The sequence below is a fragment of the Miniopterus natalensis genome, chromosome 16 (assembly GCF_054644295.1).
Source record: "Miniopterus natalensis isolate mMinNat1 chromosome 16, mMinNat1.hap1, whole genome shotgun sequence".
Classification (NCBI taxonomy): domain Eukaryota; kingdom Metazoa; phylum Chordata; class Mammalia; order Chiroptera; family Miniopteridae; genus Miniopterus; species Miniopterus natalensis.
In genome coordinates, this window is record NC_142096.1 from 14101176 (window position 1) to 14119055 (window position 17880).

Genomic DNA, 17880 nt, shown 5'->3' on the forward strand with positions numbered 1-17880 from the left:
TTTTCCAGAGAATACCACCCTGTCATAGCTCAAGAATCTTAACAAGGCAGAGAAAGAATGAAAGTATTTTCTTTTGTTAGCCTCTTAATATACAACAACAGTATACTGAGATTCTTTATGGTGGTGACACTGAGCACTTATATTTTTAGGTACTAAAGATATAAAAAACACCTTCAAGGAGTTCAGAGTCCTTGAAGTCCTTGAAAGAAGTTTAAAGAAAAAAAAAGCAACGTGTTGTGGAATAGACAAAGAACTATTTGAACACTGGGAAGGAAGCACATAATTCTACCAGAAAAGACAGGGTAAGAAGGAAAAGATAGGAGTGATGAGATGCAACTGTCGTAAATACATAAATATAACTAAATTTGAATCGCTGAGGGTAGATTGTTTGTTTCTCATCTTCTTTGGTTACAGGAAACAAAATTAATTTGGAAATAATTCAATATCGGAATTGTCAGCAAACATTGATAGAGCCAAATATATTTCTAGTGATAGAGCCAAACATTGATAGAGCCAAATATATTTCAGCCAACTAGTGACTGCTAGTTGATAAGGAGTTCACTCCAAGGAAAAATATCTGAAGTATACTTTGGTGGATCATGTGCAAGATGCTTTATTTTTCAATGTTTGAAAAATTATAATATTTAATTTCAACATCCCTGCAGGGAGCTTGATATTTTTACCCTGTGTAAGTGTAATGACTAGCTTCAACCAAAATTGATTGGGCTCCTACTAATGTAATTGGATTTGTGACGTGGGGAAAGGAGAAACGTGGTCGGGAACAGATACTGGTGAAACTGAACACAGGAAGCATGTACACACATCCATGCAGCACTGTGATCACACAATCTCATGTATTCTGGAGGCCTGTATGAGTCAATCGGTTCACGTTAACTTTGACAGTGCAATTTATGCAAATACGGTGAAATTTCGCTACCCTATCAAACCATGGAAAATTAGAAATATTGGCTCACTCAAAACAGAAATCCACAATAAACTCTCCAAGATGAAAGTGCACTTTTTCTGTCTCTTTTCAAATGGAAAAGCACTGAATTTAGAAAACACAAGAAAAAAATCATTAGTGTTTCTCTTGTGTGGAAAGATAATGCTCTCTATTGGGCTAGATGTTATTTGGTGAGCTGGTTCTCTCTATTAACCAGTCTTGTATATTCTATGAAATGTAGTGTGTCTCTACAGTAATGATATTAATTCCACATATGATGCTCATTCAAAGATTTTATTATAAAACTCAGCCGGTCACTCTGAAAAGAAATCTATCTCATTTCTTCATAGGATATCTCCTATAATAGGTTTCATGGTTTGCAAAGCCCTTTTGTATTCATTATTTTATCTAATGTTTGTAACAAAGCTTTGAGGTAGATAAAGTGTTAATAGCCCCATTTTTAGAGAAAGAAATGTCTGCAAAATGCTTATGTAATTTAATAAAGATTACACAGCTAGTAATGAATATTCATAATGGTGAACCTAGACCTCACAAGAATGGTTGAACATGACCTATAGAGTTTGTGTTAATTATTTAGTCTTATTTTATTCTAATTCATTGAGAATATGCAATCCAAGTTTGATAAAAGGGGTGACTCAAGATTAACTAGAATATTTTATTAATCCGAACACCTTGAAACAATATTAAATATCCTGTTTTCATTTTAGCAATATAGCCAAAATTTGTAAACTTTCCTGAAGAAAGCAGAGTGACCCTGGGGTAGAGCTTTGGGGATGTAAATCTCCAGCTCTTCCTTGGAAGCAAAGCAATAATTCATGAAAAGGTGCATTTGATGAAAAACTGGGCCGAGACCTTGAAGGCATTTGATTACAGTCAGTTTATGCTCTAAGCTTCCAAGAGTGGGTTCTGTGCAGTCGATGTGCTTCGAGAATGACAGGAGTTGCTGTACGAGTTTTTCTCCCAGTTCGGCCTCCTCGGATTGATAAATGGGCTTACTTGCAGCTTTCCTGACCAACATTATTCAATGTTCTGTTGGTTTAATCTGCAAGCACTAGGTGGGTGCAGGAGGGAGAGTTTCTTGAAGGAAGGTAGTTTTAAAAAGAGTTTTAAAGCTCAGACTCCAGTGGAGGGAGCTCTTACTCAAGTGCTAACTTGGCCTTAAACTCAGAATAAACACATTGAAACCTGTAGAGAAATTCCTGCCTCTTAATTACGTACACTTACGAAAAATACGAGAAGCACCAAGCAATAAGGTCACTGCCTCTAGACCTGTGTTTATATATTCTTCAATACCATATATGATTTTCACTAAAAGAAGGAAAACTTTGGAGAGCAAAGTAATCTCTCTTTCTCTCTTTGCAATTAAGGTATATTTGACAAACTGTGCCAGTGTTTTCTAATACGAATTATCTGACTAATATATTAACTCCACAAATATTTATTATTGCAAGTGAACTAAAGAATTAACTCGGCCTGCTCAGGAAGCAAAATTTTGTACTACAACATCTCATTTGCTTTGATTATCTTATTACATGTGTTTCTTTTTTTTTTTAACGTCTAGAAACCGTTTTGCTACATTTCCTGTTAGAAAACACTTTCAGTCTGCTGGAAGTCAAACTCCTTTATGAGGTTGTAAAAGAGCTGCAAAATAAATAAGTAAGTAAATAAATAAATAAATAAATAAATAATAAATAACATGATTTTCCCAAGGAACTCGACAGTCCTTTAGCGGCAATGTAGTTCTTACAATACACAGGTCAAAGCCAGTTGTAATGAATTCCCCAAGACATGCAACTTGGTGGTGGCGGATCTGTGCAGTAATGAAAGCATTGATAGGAATGACTCTCCCAGTCTTCTGGAGCAGAGAATGAAATGGCCACTCCGTAACTGGCTAACAAGAAAAATTAGCTCTCAGTCAAGCTGGGACAAAATGAATGTGTCTGCACACATTTCACACTCACTCCTCTTCCCCAAGCCCTAGTTCAGATAGTGTGGGATGAGCACGTTTGAGGTGAGATGGGGAAGGGACAAGAAAATTTAAAAGGCTAAAGCATCCTCTCGATAGCACCAGCATCCTTTAGTCCACTGTGTGCAGGGGACCTTATCAAAATTCCTGTAGAAACTTATACTGCTAAGCTATTCTTTTATAAAAAACACAAACAAAGAACGAATAGCCCCCTATGGGTTACAGGAGAGCAAATATGTTCTTTAGAAGAGCACTGAGGGCCCTTGGTCCCTGACTGGCCCATTCACCTGTCTCTCCTGCAGCACATGTGCTCTCTGCCCCAACCAGAGGGTCTACTGCCCAATGACTGCAACCTAGACCTGCTACAGAGTCCTTTCCCATGCCAGGCCTCATCCAGAGTGGACCACCTTTCCTGTCTCCCACACAAGGTCAGAACAGTATCCCTCTGTGCAGAATGTGTTGCCTGAGACAGCCAAGTGGTCAACTAAGGTCATGCCATTCACCACATACCATAACTCCTTAGCAGCTGTATGACAGAAATTAGCGATACCACTTTCAACCCTCTTGGATGAGATCTGAAAAATTCAATTCGATCAGGAGTTTAAAAAACAAAAGAACTGATGTTTCCTCCACCTTCACTACTGACTAGTATTAGAGTGTGAGAAGGAAGAACATGAAAAAATAGTATCTCAAACGTTGGCCAAATAAGTTGATCCACATGCAAATATCTTTCTACACTTAGAGCTTTGAGTGTTATTACTGAATTACTGTATCTACAATCTACGTATCACACTAATGTACAAAGAGCTGTAGATATACACACAGGAATTCCCTGAGACCTGAAAACTATTTCAAGGTTTTTCTAGGGTGAGAGAGTAAGAAAGGGTGCTCCGAGTTATCCCTCACCCTTCCTCTTCTCTCCATGTACAACAGCCAAAGCGGAGTAAACATTTCTAAAAACCAGTAACTAAAGGTTTTTAAAATGACTTGGGAACTATGTCCTCGATGGCTGACCTAACAAACATAGTTCCTTCTTAACTATATGGAGGCTTAGTCTGAGACACAAACTACTAACTTAAACACTGGGAAGACAGAAAATATGAATGGTTAATGGTTAAAATGGACAGTTCTCTCGTGAAAGGGACCAAAATATACTCAGGGGAAGAATCTTGGAATAAAATTAAAGTCTAAACTTGGAAAAATAAATTTGGAGGGACGCCATGGCTGATTTAGAGGCAAACAAATTAAACTTAGTGAATTTCAAATTAATTTCACAGATGGTATCCAATTCCGTAGGGCTGGCAGGATTCCAGGTTATATTGGAAGCATGAAGAAAAAGCAAAACTCTTACTTCGGTTTTCCCTGTTGATGTGACATCCTGATCGTTTTGTGTTTATATGTATGTTTGTGTGTGTTTGAGTATGCAAGTGTGTGTGTTTTTACATATATCTAGCCAATCTGATACAAAAATTAACAAAGGGAAAAAGTGACCCAGTCTGCTAGGAAATAAATTCTCAGACACTTGTCAAGAAACATATCAAATAAATATTTACTGGCTCTGGTTTTAAGAACTTCCAGATACATTTGTTGTGACATTGAAAATAAACTTGATCCTTCCTCAAGGGGCAAGAATTATATATTAGTGACATATATACGATAGCTGAACTCTTGATTCCATATTTCTCGTAGAGAAATAAAAGAACAGCTGCCTGAAATACACATATGAGGCCTGATATTTCATATCCAATATTATATATGTATGCATTTTTACTCCTCTAGAGAACTACAGGATATTATTTACTGTTAGTTATTTACGTGGAGATTATTCGCCTCTTGATTCATTGGTGTCCCCTGAGATACTCTGCGCTTTTGAGATATTAGCAAGCAGACCCACGGCTGTTACGAGACCTTCTTCATCCCCCAGCACTCTAAAGTTTGGAGGCTCCCACCCCATATCATTCCAAACATACAAAAATACACCCATGACATGTATTAAATATAACTTCTCTAAAATTTTTTAAAATGTTTTTATAATTTCTATAAATTGGAGTTTTCTTAAAGATAAATATCTTATTTTTTTCTTATACCTTAAACTTGTGCTTATATTTAAGTAAGGTTGGATGAAATTACGCTTAACTATTTGACATTAATATTATATTCTGCAGACATTTAACTATACCTTTTTTGGTTCTGATATTCCACATTTTTTTCATTTTTAAGCCTATGAGTTTTTTCCAGATCTTAAAAAGCCATTGACAAGCTCACAGACTAGTCTAGACAGTAAGTCGATAGTGCCTAATGGGTAAAACTGCCGTGTAGTTACCGCTAATGACGCTGCCTTCTCAGTGTATTTGGTATAAAACCAAGTTCTGCATGGAGACCTATAATGCTCTGTATGAACTGTTCTGTGCCTTCTCTGGCCCCTCTCGTGCACTCTTCTCTTTTTCACTCTAAGTCATTCTGGTGGTCTTTTTGCTCTAAGGACCCATCATGCCTTGGAAAGAGTGAAGATAGTAGTCTGAGAGAGTACTGAGGTTGAGGGAAGGGTTTTCAGGGTTTTCATGTTTATTTGTATAGGATAGGGAAGACCTCAGCGTGCTTGGAGGCAGACAGGAGAAAAAGCCAGGGAAAGAACAAAAGGCCTCCTTTTATTTATCATTATTGAACTACCGCCTCACTTAGTGCCTGGGTAGGAGACCTGAAATAAATCTCTCTTGAAGGACTGCTGCTGGTTACCGATAGGATTCAGTTCCTCACAGGCCGCTGGACTGAAGGCCTCACCTCCTCACTGCCTGCTTGCCAGAGGTCGCCCTCGGTTCCCTGGCACGTGGGCCTCTGCACAGGGCAGCTCACAAGAAGGCAAGCAAGGGAGAGAAGCAAGAGCCGGTGTGCACCCAAGACAGAAACCAAGGTCTTTGTGTAACTGAATCTTGGCAGTGATCTCCCGTTACCTCCGCCACACTGGACCCACTAGAAGTGAGTAAGTCTGGCCCACACTCAAGAAGAGTAATTACCCAGGGCAGGGATATCTCGAGGGAAGATCACTGGAAGCCTTCTCAGAGATACAGTCACTATCTAGTAGAAGATTCGGACATCTAACAGTATAGAATATTGAACAATACTTTAAAAAGCAGAAAACCTAGAGTATTTATCCCTATCTGGAGCAGAGAAGAAAATCGTCAGAGATGGTAATGTTTGAAACAAGAATAGAAATTCACCAGGTGGAGAGAACATCATGAGCAAAAGAACTGATGCATAGATGCTTATGGCATGTTTCTGGGGCTCCAAGGACTTCAAGAAGTGAGCCTGAAGGAAGCGTTGGAGAAAACGCTGTAGATTGGATTGAAATAGACTCTTGCAGACCACGGAGTTTCTCATTTGTCATGCTGAAGAGTTTTAGACTCCATCTTATACTTGAGAAAATGTCCAAGGGGAAGGGATAAAAACCATATCTTAGAAAAATAACTCTAGTAACAGGGTGTAGAGTGACTGAGAGTAGGAGAAAGAGTAGTCAAGAAGGCAATTGGGGAACATGTCATGCCAGTCTAAACAAAGCCGTGGTGCACTAAATTAAGGCAGTGCCCATGAGTCTGAAGTAGTGGGAACAAATTTGGCGGCTATAGGCAGGGGTTGTTGAAAAAGGGCAGAGAAAGAACAACTCCTGGCTTGCGTGACTAGACAGATGTTGATGACATGAACCATAGATGGGTGGTGATGAAAGAGAATGAAATTTTTTTGGATATGTTGAATTTTGGGTATTCTACAGGACTTCATAGATACAATACAGATAGGCCTTACTTCATAGAAATGTAGAACAATCGTCACGTGGATGGAGATACGCAAGATCAAGTTTAAGTTCACAAATATTTATTGAATCCCTACTATATTCTTGGCACCATGCTAAATGAGGTATGGCAATGAGTGATGCCAAAGCAATGATCTATGGATGACACTGTTCTGGACTTCCAAAACAAACACGGAAATCAAGGGGAGCATGAAGAAAGAAAGTACATGATCAAAACGCATCCGTATTTGAATCACGTATCTGTTTCCCAGAGTGTGTTTTTTATTGATATTTATTCTCTTGATTCAATTAGGAGTGCAGCTTATAATTTTGAAGCGATTCTACATGTTTGTGACCGAGTCTCACACAAACCGTTAATAAAATGTAGAAAAGAACAATACTCAATGAATCTCTTATGCATTAACTTAATTGCTGGAATTAAGTTGGCTAGTTCCATTCCGAAGCCGTGTTTAACGCGTAATGCTTATGTAGCTCAGGACAGTCTGCATCTCACAGCTCGGTTAATTAAAGTTTGTAGTCACTTGTTAAAATTGTAATTACACAGTGCTATGACTGGGGTCCTTTAAAAATCAAATTATTATTTACCACAGTGGCACTGAGTATGGGTGTGTGTGTATGTGCACGTATGCATGTTTTAACAACACAGTATTAAAGACTTTTTCCCCCTCATTAATCTGTTCTAGGAAAAAAAAGGAAAGTGCTTAGTTTTGATGGCAGGTGTGTGTGTTCTGTCCCCATATACTCCCCTGCTTGTTTCTCACTCTCAGAAGCAGGACTACAGGGCTTTTGCTTATGTTCTCCAGATCCTAACATCACACATTTTACATGAAATCATGCATATGCTGTCGATTTCAATGGCATCTACCCGCTTCAAACTCACAGTTTGAACTAAAGATGTTTAATTCCTAAAAAGCCCCTAACAATATGAATGCTCTCTCCTGATTTCTGTGTCCAGGCAGACCCTGTCACAAACCTACCTACCACGGTTCCAGCAACGATGACAATCAGGGGGATGGGGAACTGCGATTTTTACAACTGTCCTCAGCATACACAGAATTTCTCTTCCCAGCAAGTGAGAAAAGAAGGCAAACAGGTATGTTTTCAACCATGTGAAAAGTAACACCCTAAAAACTAAGAAAACACCTTGAATTGTGTGAAGTGAGAAAACCACTGGATGGTAAACAGAAGTTGAATTCAAGCCATTCTCTCAGTTTTAGACTCTGTCCAAAGCAGATGCGCCAACAGCAGATTATATTTAGACCTTATATACTTAGATCTCAAAAATAATGTAACACATTCAAAAACACGTTTATATTACTAGCTTTACCTTTCCCTTTAATTCTTATTTGTTTTTTTGAAATGTCTGTAATTGAATTTTTATTCCTTAAGATTCTCTGTTAATACTCAAAATACGCCAGTATATGTTTTTATTTAGATGCATCCTGATTGAAACTCTATAGACGTGAGAGATTTTCATGAAGAAATGCAAGCACATCAATAAAGGAATCTCTCAGCACTGGAAAGAATCTTGTCTACTTTGTTTACCAATATATACCTAGAACGTAGTAAAAGGCCTGGCACCTAGAAAGCACTCAAAAATTTTTTGTTGATTTAAATAAAGGAAGGGTTGAGTGAATGAATGAATGAATGAATGATGGAGCTGCATGAATGAAACGTGATCTTGTATTTAAAACAGGAGTCAAGGAAGGGAGAGTGGACAGACTGGAATTAGGTCTACCCGCTAAGGCATGGCCCTGGAATCTGTTCAGAAGGGACAGCGAAACAAAGTGACTGAAGGGTTGGGATGGGGTGCGGGGAATCCGACCTAATAATCCAAGCAAGATCGGAGTCCCTCGGAAGAAACTCCAGGGTGTGACGAGCAAACGTAAGCTGGGCGGCGGTGCCAGGGGATCAGAAGGGTGAAGGCCAGGAGCAGCCCTTTGGAGCGGGAACCCAGGCAGGGCCAGGGGCCTGCTCGGAGCGGGCCGGAGCACGCGGTCAGGGGAACGGGCCGGGTTTTCCACTTGAAGCGGAACAAGCTTAAGGACAGACGTTGCTGTTCCTGTCCCTCTGATTCACCTAGCTAGGCCCTTTCAGGAAACAGGAAAGAGAACTGTGTCAGACAGTAGTAAAACCCAGTTTACTTGGCTTCTGACTTCTGTCTAGTCTCCGTTTTTATTAAAGTACGGACCACAATACCGAGATGAGTTGGATGCATCTGCTCAATCAGAACAGCACTTCTCAGCTTGCAGATGGGGCTGTACAAAAGCAAAGCTCAAGCCTCTCTAGGTGCATCTCCAAAATGCTGGTTTTCATAAAAAATTGTCTTTCTGTGGACTACAGAAATTTCTACATAGAAGACTCTTAACTCCTTGTTACCTCTCACTTTCTACCTTTTTCCCTAAGTCCTCTCTCACAAAAACCAGACAAATCCAAGCCTTTTCCTATGTCCTTCAACCACTGAAAGAATCCCCAGAGAACCATATGAAATGTTCACTAGCTGTAAGGCCCGGGGTAAGTTCCTTGCCATCTCTAAATCTTAAATACTTTTAAAGTGTTTTGCCCAATGACTACTATCTGATAAATACCCCATAAATTGTCATTACTGATATTACATCTTGAAAAAATCATTTCACCACAATAAAAATCTGTAAGAACCCCAAGACAAGAAAGTAGATAAGAGGTACATTCCTACCAATGAGAGAGTAAACCCTCAATTTCAATTTGAGGGTTTGACCCAGAAGGCAACAAAAATTCTACTTAAACCCTCAACTTCAATTAGAGAGATAAGTGATTGACCAAGAAGACAACGAAAATTCTTAGTGATCTAAAGGAACAGTCTAGTACTGAAATTGAGATAAATTGGCCCAGAGATAATAACGTGTGTCCCAAGGTTAACTTGGAAGAAGCAGGGCAATGTTATCCCATCAGCTTTCTACTTCTGCAGTCCTGAGCTAATGAGCTTCAAGACAGCTTTTGCTCACATCAGTTGGTTCACGGGTATCAGGCAGGAAACTAATGCAAACATTTTGATTCTAAACTGCAAGTTGCATGAGTCAGGATCGTCTTAAATCACGCCTCTCAAATACCAAGCTTTTCTCCTCACCAATGATCTCAAGGTCTTAGAAATATCAAAAACATTTTCATACCTGAAAGGATCAGCGACTCCTAAACTAGCTTGTCTTAGTTTTAAGTTGAACTCATCCCCGAAAGTTTTATTTTCATTAGTTGCCTCCTAATCATCACTTCTCTTTTGAGTTTGGACATCTCATTTATCACTGGGAAATAAGGAGTTCTGGATGAATGATATTTTCAGGCAACTGAAACTTACTGCCTACAGTGTCCAAACATTTATATTAATTGCATTTGACTTACATGTTTCTCTGCGTTAAAACAAGATATTGAAAATAAATTTAGCCTTTTGGCTAACTCAGGAGAATGATTTGAGATTTCATTATTAGAAGTAACAAAATATAGGGTATCCGCCAAAAATGTATACACACACTTTGAATAATTATAAAGGTAGTGTTTATTAAAATACATTTCATTTTCAAAATTGAGCTCTTAGCTGTTATAGTGTGTATACATTTTAGGGGGCATCCTGTATATTAAGAATATATTAGATTTGAGTCACAAAACCTGGATTTTACATATAGTTCTGTCACCTATGACTATGGAACCTTAAAAGAAGTTATTTAATTATTTTGAGGTGCCAATTTTCTTATCTGCAAAATTGGTAACAATAATGCGTAACTCTGTGGTGGTTGTGATGGTTGAATGAAAGACTGCAATTTATTATTTCCTATTACCATATTCTTACCTGGTATATACTGTTTATTGATACAAATTCTTTTTCACAGAGAGATATTCCATGTAAAATATTATGTATATTAACAGGAATGATAACTTTTTAAATAACCAAGTAGCACAATGCAGTAAGCTAAACATGGGAATTATGAGATGGAATCAATTCTACCAACAACTAGCTGTTAACTTCTTGGCCTTGGTTTCCTCATCTGGAAAACAACCCCAAGAGACTGAACATGCTGATCTTTTCCAGCTTTGATTTTCCCCAGTAAAATCAATATGTATTATACTTTTATATTATATGCCAACATAGTTTAAATTTTTTAATCTACTTTTTACCAACTAAAAGTGTTAGCAATCAGAAGGAAAATTCTATGTGCACCTGCATCTTTGCTAAGATACTCAGTCTTCCCCTCCTTACTCTGGATGAAGTGTCCAACCTCTTATTTAAGGCCAACCCTCTCCCACACCCAACCTGGACATCAGGCTCCATCCCCTCACCTTTTGTCAGGGAATCTCCCCCACTTGCTCCTGCATCATTTCTCCCTCTTTATTGGATCATTTCCAGAAACATACAAACATGTTGTGATTTTTTTTCCATCCTATCAAGTTAAAGAAAAATTCTCTTGGCCCTACATCTGCCTCCAGCTACCCCCTATTTCTCTGTCCCTCTTTTAGAGAAAAATTCCTGAAAAGCATTCTCGATATATTCGCTGTCTGCAGTTCCCCTCTTCCAATGATCTCTAAAGTATTCTGCAACCAGTCTTTTGGCTCCTTCATGCTAATAAAACTTTTTTAATGTGCTCATGATCTCCAGTGACCTCCACATGGTTGCTCCTCACCTACTTTTATTTATTTTTTTCTCTTAGCAGCATGGGGCATGTTGATCGCCCACTTCCTCGAAATACTTTCTTAATTGAGGTCCCAGGACACTCTCCTCTCCCTGTTTTGCCTCCCACCTCACTGGTCATAGCCTCTCAGGCTACCGTTTCCATTGTTCCTCATTTCCTGGATCTCTTTGTTAATTCTAACCCCAGGATATGTTTACTGATTTTAGAGAGAGAGGGAGGAATAGAGAGAGAGGGAGAGAGGGAGAGAGAGAGAAACATTGATGTGAGAGAAAACATCGATTTTTTTGCCTCCCATATGTGCCCCAATCGGGGATTGAATCTGCAACCTAGGTATGTGCCCTGATAGAGAAATCGAACCCACAACCTTTTGGTGTAGGGGACAACACTTCAACCTACGGAGCCATACTGGCCAGGCCTTTTTTTCCTTCTGTATTTCTATTTCTTTTCTCCTTTTCGTTCTAAATCTTTTAAAAATCACAACTGACTTTTTTTTTCAATTACAGTTTACTTTCAACATTATTTTATATTGGTTTCATGTGTACAGCGTAGTGATTAGACAGTCATATACTTTACAAAGTGTTTCCCCCAAGGTTTCTAGGACCCAGCGGCACCATAGATAGTTATTACAATATTATTGACTCTATTCCCTGTGCTGCACTTTACATCCCCATGACTGTTTTGTAACTACCAATTTGTACTTCTTAACTGAATCTCTTAATTTTATAGTGTTCCAGGGATCAGATCATCCTAACTATATTCATGGTGTTAAATACCCTCTATATTCTGATAACTCACAATTGTATTTCTAACCCAGTGATTTTCAACCGGTGTCCCATAAGAATTTTTAAAACCTGACTATGTGGTCAGCAGCACCGACCTCTTTTCCCTTAGACGGTCAGACAAAAAAATGACAACAGCCAACACAACAATAGCCGTCTACTGTGAATTAATCAAAATCATAACTACTTTCTTTGTTAGATCAGCAAGAAATACATTTTTTGGTGTGCCGAAGAATTTTAGTAATTAGTTTATGTGCCATGAGATGGAAAACCGCTGCTCTAGCCCAGCTCCTCCCCTAGACTCCAGATTCTTGGGGCCAACTGCCGACCCCTTGGGTGTCTGGTGGACTTTTCTTTCATAGTGTACTCCTCTCATGACCTTCTGTCACAGTTAATAATGTCATTCCTGGTGCTCAGGACCCAGCTCTGCATTCACCCTTGGCTTCTCCTTTTCTCATTCCACTCAGCAAATCCTTTCTGCTCTCCCTCCCGAATATACTCGAGTGTGACCAGTCCTCGCCTCTTCCCCGTCAGTATGCTGGTCCAATTACTCTTTTGTCCCTGTGATCCTGGTCTCCTACAGTCTATTCAGAGACATCCTGCTAAAGTAAAAGACCATTTCTCTCCTCTGCTCAAACCAACCCCCACCCGTGTCCTACTTAGAATAAGCACTTTACCTGAGGATATAGCGACCTCAGTCCAACCGGCCCTCCCACCCCCTTGCTGGCTATGTGACAGCCCCACCAGCCTACCTGCTGTGCCCTGAACGTGCCAGGCAGCTCCTTCCTCAGGGCCTCGCTACTCAGGGCCCTCCAACCATTGGCCAAGTAACAGAGATAACATGTTAATGAGTTTCAAACACCTGGAATGCTTTTTACTCAGGTACCCCAGAGCCTGATCCCTCATTTCCCTTAGGTCCTGGCTCAAAGATTATCTATCATGTGAGGTCTTCTCCCACTATCATAATTAAAACAACACAATCTCCTTTCTCTGATTTATTTTTCTCCATAACCCATGTTAACACTGGCATAGTACATACAGGGTGGGGCAAAAGCAGGTTTACAGTTGTTTGTATGGAAAATAATACAATTAATAAATAATAATACAAGAATGAACTCAGTGTTTCGCATACTCACAACTGCAAGCCTACTTTTGCCCCAGCCTGTATTTTACCTTTTGGTTTATTATTTTATTAATTTAATAATTTATAGGCAGCAGTGTTTCTTTTCTTCAATGCTTTAGCCTGGGGCCCAAAACAGTGTCTGACACATATTAGGTGTTAAATAAATAACATTGTCTGAATCACAGAAAGAAAAACCGTCCTAGCCTTTTCAGAATAACTAAGTTAGTTCATAGAAACAAATGGAATAATTATGTTATAGATAGAAAATAATTCTTGGACAAAACCCCCATGTTTTTAACTGGGAAAGATGGTTTCTTAAGAATATATAAACCTTCCCTGATTCTGGTATGTTTATCCATTAATCTTCGTCTCTTCTTTTGTGAAACAGCAAGAAAAAAAAAAGCCTTGTTAAGTGAAAGCAAACCATTGATCATACAAGACAGAGAACAAGTTGTTAATGAGTTTCAAGTTGTTACCATTTATTTTTATGTGCTAAGGTACAATTGAAGGTGCTAATAGATCTCTTAAATTCTGTATGATTTTGAACTGACATGGTTATTTCAATGATTCACTTGATCTCACTAAACATTTTCCCAGGGACTCAATTCATTTCAACAAGCATTTATTGAAGGCTTGTGTGAGCAAATACCTGGAGTGCACTTTTTGATAAAAAAGAACTACCAAGGGAGATGAGACTGGGCTTCCCTTTGTAATGTAAATAAAATCCTTCGGTTCTCAATTTTTGTGCAAGTCTGGAAATACACTGCATAGAAGATAACCACTTTATGAGGGACCAGGAGCCCCCTAAGTCAGTGAAAGTAAGTGATACTCATGTCAAAATAATATGGAAGGAAAGAGAGACATAGTATAGAATTGGAGCCTGAGTGGTAGGGTGATAGAGGTGGGAGGGAGAGGGCTTTGTCAACAGAAAGAAAAGGGTTGGTGTCCCCAGTTCCACTCCTTATAAAATATTTGACATTGCTCATGTGTTTAACCTTCTTAAGACCCATTCCCAAGCATAGGGAAATAGAATTTAAAAAATATTTAGTTCATGTGGACATACAGATTAAATGGAATATATGTAAAGCACCAAATACAATGTCCGACACATATTCAATAATGGCAGGTATTAAAACAAGCAGGAAAAAAACCAGATATAGTCCATTTATTAACAACCCACTTAAGACCCAAAATATTATTCTGTGATGCTTAGGAAAACTTTGATACTTTTGGTCTCTCTCCCAAGCACGTCCCCAACCTCCTATATGTCCTTTCATGTATCTTGATCACATACATTCATGAAGAAGCAGAAAGTAAAATAGTTACCTGACCTCTACACTCCTGCTCTGGCTCCACAGAAACCAGAGTGAGGAATGAAAGTGATAATGGAGCACAGGGGGAGGACCCCCGTCTGGGGGGTGGCGTAACTCCCTTACAGGCCAGTCCTCCCACTCATTCCAGCTACAGACCCCGGGGAAAAATCAAACCTGAGGACTTCAAGGCCAAGTAAACAAAAGCCGGCAGACTGTGGCGGGCAGTAGAAATTTGGAGTAGCAACAACCATGGCGTGAGTTTTGTGTTTTCTTCCTGCTTTGCCCCAAAGTGGGGCTGCAGGTGCAGAGTTTTAATGCAGCACAGGCAACTAAAACTACACGAGCCCCCCCCCAAAAAAAATCCACCCCCCCATCACCATCTTTCTGGCTGGAAGAACTAAGAAAAGAGCCTGGGCCACCGCTGGAGAGAGGGAAGGGAAGGCCAGAGGGAGAAAGCTGAGAATTAAACCCCCTAGTTCTACATATGGAAACTAACAGAGGATCAGGTTGCCCCTCTAACCTTACATATGTGGGGCAGATTTAAGGCAATGGTACATATATTTCCATTTTTATAAAAGCCCGCCCTAGCGAGTCTGGCTCTGTGGTTAGAGCGTCAGCCTGTGGACTGAAGGGTCTCAGGTTCGATTCTGGTCAAGGGCACGTACCTCGGTTGCAGGCTTGGAGCCTGCGGGAGGCAACCAATCGATGTCTCTCTCTCACAACGATGTTTCTCTCTCTCTCTCTTCCACTCTCTCTGAAAAGCAATGGAAAAAAGATCCTCTGGTGAGGATTAAAAAAATATTTTTAAAAAGTTTGGAAAAAAACCCAAGAGACGTTGTGGCAGAGCCCCATGCTAGGAATTCTGGCGGGAAAATTACTCCTTGTATTGTTTCACTACTTACCTAGAAGTATCAATAATCACAAAGGCCTTATAATCGTTTTCACTAGTTTGTTTGACGAGTATAGAACTTTAAAAGGAGTGAAGTATTTACTTCTAGCACAACAAAGGAAAACCCATCAACTGGGACGTGTGGTTGTAAAATAATCAACCACAAACCATAGGAAAGTGCATATACAGCTTGACTCCTTTCATCCCAAACCATGCTTGTCTAATTAAAGCCTTGTGCCCTCATTAAGGGTGTTGACAAATATCTCCTGATCCTGGCAAAGCATTTCTGAATCCTGGACTTTGATTGCCAATAACTGACACATGGAGACACTAGATGCTTAAATAGTCCAAAAACAGTTAAGCAGGGCTAACAAATTCTCTCAACCTGGGGGAGGAACCGTTCTTGGGTGTGAAGTTGTGATTTAATTCATGCATTTCTTAAGTATGGAATTCTAAGTATGAGCATTTGTGAAGCAAAGGAAACCTTTACTAATGAACCTTTCGGGACCAATTAGCACAGTTTGTTAAATTGGAATACTAATTAGGTAGGCAATAGTCTAAATCAACCTAAATGCTTGTTAGTTTGACCAATTACAGGTGCCCAATAAGTGTTTGTTTAAATTCAATAATTCTGTGTCTAGAGGGACTATGCCTGACACGAGTGGTTGGATTGAAAAATATAGGCTGTTAGTCATGAATAAATTGTGCATAAACTGGGGTATCTCAATATAGCTACTGGAAGGCAAGATCATGGCAGTGAGGGCTTATGCATATAATGCTGAGCATTTTTTCAGGTACCTGTTGGCTATTTGAATATCTTTTTTGGGAAAAAAAGCCTATTCTGAACCTCTGCTGATTTTAAAAATTGAGTTATTTGTTTTTTTGCTATTGAGTTGTAAAGAGTTTCTCCTATATTTTGGATATTGATCCCTTATCTGATATATGGCTTGCAAATATTTCCTTCCATTCCATAGGTTGCCTCATTTTGTTGATATTTTCTTTTGCTGTGTAAACGACCGTCTTCTTTTAAAGACAACCACCAATAGCCTCATGTGTCACCCAAACTTATAGCCCATTAGCTAGAACCTAGTGAAGTGGCCTCTCCGACGTGCAAGGAACGCTGAGACATACAGTCTTTACCCTGGGTGCCCTGCTAACTTCCAGATGTTCCATTGCTGAAGAGCAGACCCTGGAAAGCATTTGGAGGCCTCCTCACTTCAGGTGTGAGCCCTGGCCTTCCTTGTCCCATGACCCCCTCATAGAAACACTCCAGTGTCCAGCACCTTCTCCCATTCACCATCAGGGCCTAACTTACTCCCTTCAGATTGTCCCTGATCTCCTAAACTGTTAGTGCATTAATATCAGGACCTTGAACTTTTCCTTCAAGACACTCCTCACAATCATTAGTGTTCTGCCTGTTCCATAACACTCTATCTCCATTTCTAGCAGCCAGCACGCAGTAGGTGCTCAGGAAGTTATCTGTCACATGGTAACTGCTCACTAAGGAGCTGTAAAGGCACTCTTTAAATTTCCTACAGTGGCTCTTCTGTCATTTTTAATAATAATTTCCTGTAAGTCTTTACTAATGGAGTGTTCAGATACTTCTAAAAATGCAGTAATTTTGTGACCATCACCCTTTTCCGGATTCTTGACTTTTTTTGTCCCCTTTGAAAATGGGCTGTAAGAAGCAGGTGGGAGAATGGCTTTAATTTTTCTTTCATTTATAATGTCACTCAACACGCATTTAGCAAGCGCCTCCTGTGTGCCAATCACTAAGGCTGGAGAATACAGTAAGTGAATAAAACAGGCACAGTATGTTTTTATGGATCTTGCCTACTCGTGTGTGTGCATAAGAAGATGAGGGGAAGTCAGAAAGTAACAAACCGAAGATTATTCAGAACATCGTAATAACAGCCACATGCAGGAAGGGGGGTGAGTGTGATTTTCTGCTTGGGGTGATCGCGAAGCTTCGCTAATAAGCCGACCTTCGCGCAGGAACCGGCAGCAGCTGGGAGCCTGGGTCGGGTCACAGCGCAGCGTGCAAAGCCTGGAATTTCGTTTTCTAAATTCAAATCGCAGGTCACCAGTTGCAAGCCTGCGACTCAACAAGTCAAACTAGCCGCTCTGGGCTCTCCTCCTACTTGTAAAAGGACAACAGTGATACAAACCTCACAGGCTGGCGACGAGAAAATGCCCATCGAGGAAACGCACGCAGAGGAGCTCGAACAGGAATCCTCTCCGCGAGCTGAGGACCTGGGAAACCCACGCTGGGAAAGCCTCCCCGCCTCCCCCCACCAGGACCACCCCCTGGCGGGTGTGCAGCTGGTGATTGGCTTCTCAACCCGTCCGTCCAGCCCCGCCCCGGGCGTCTGACCCAATAGCG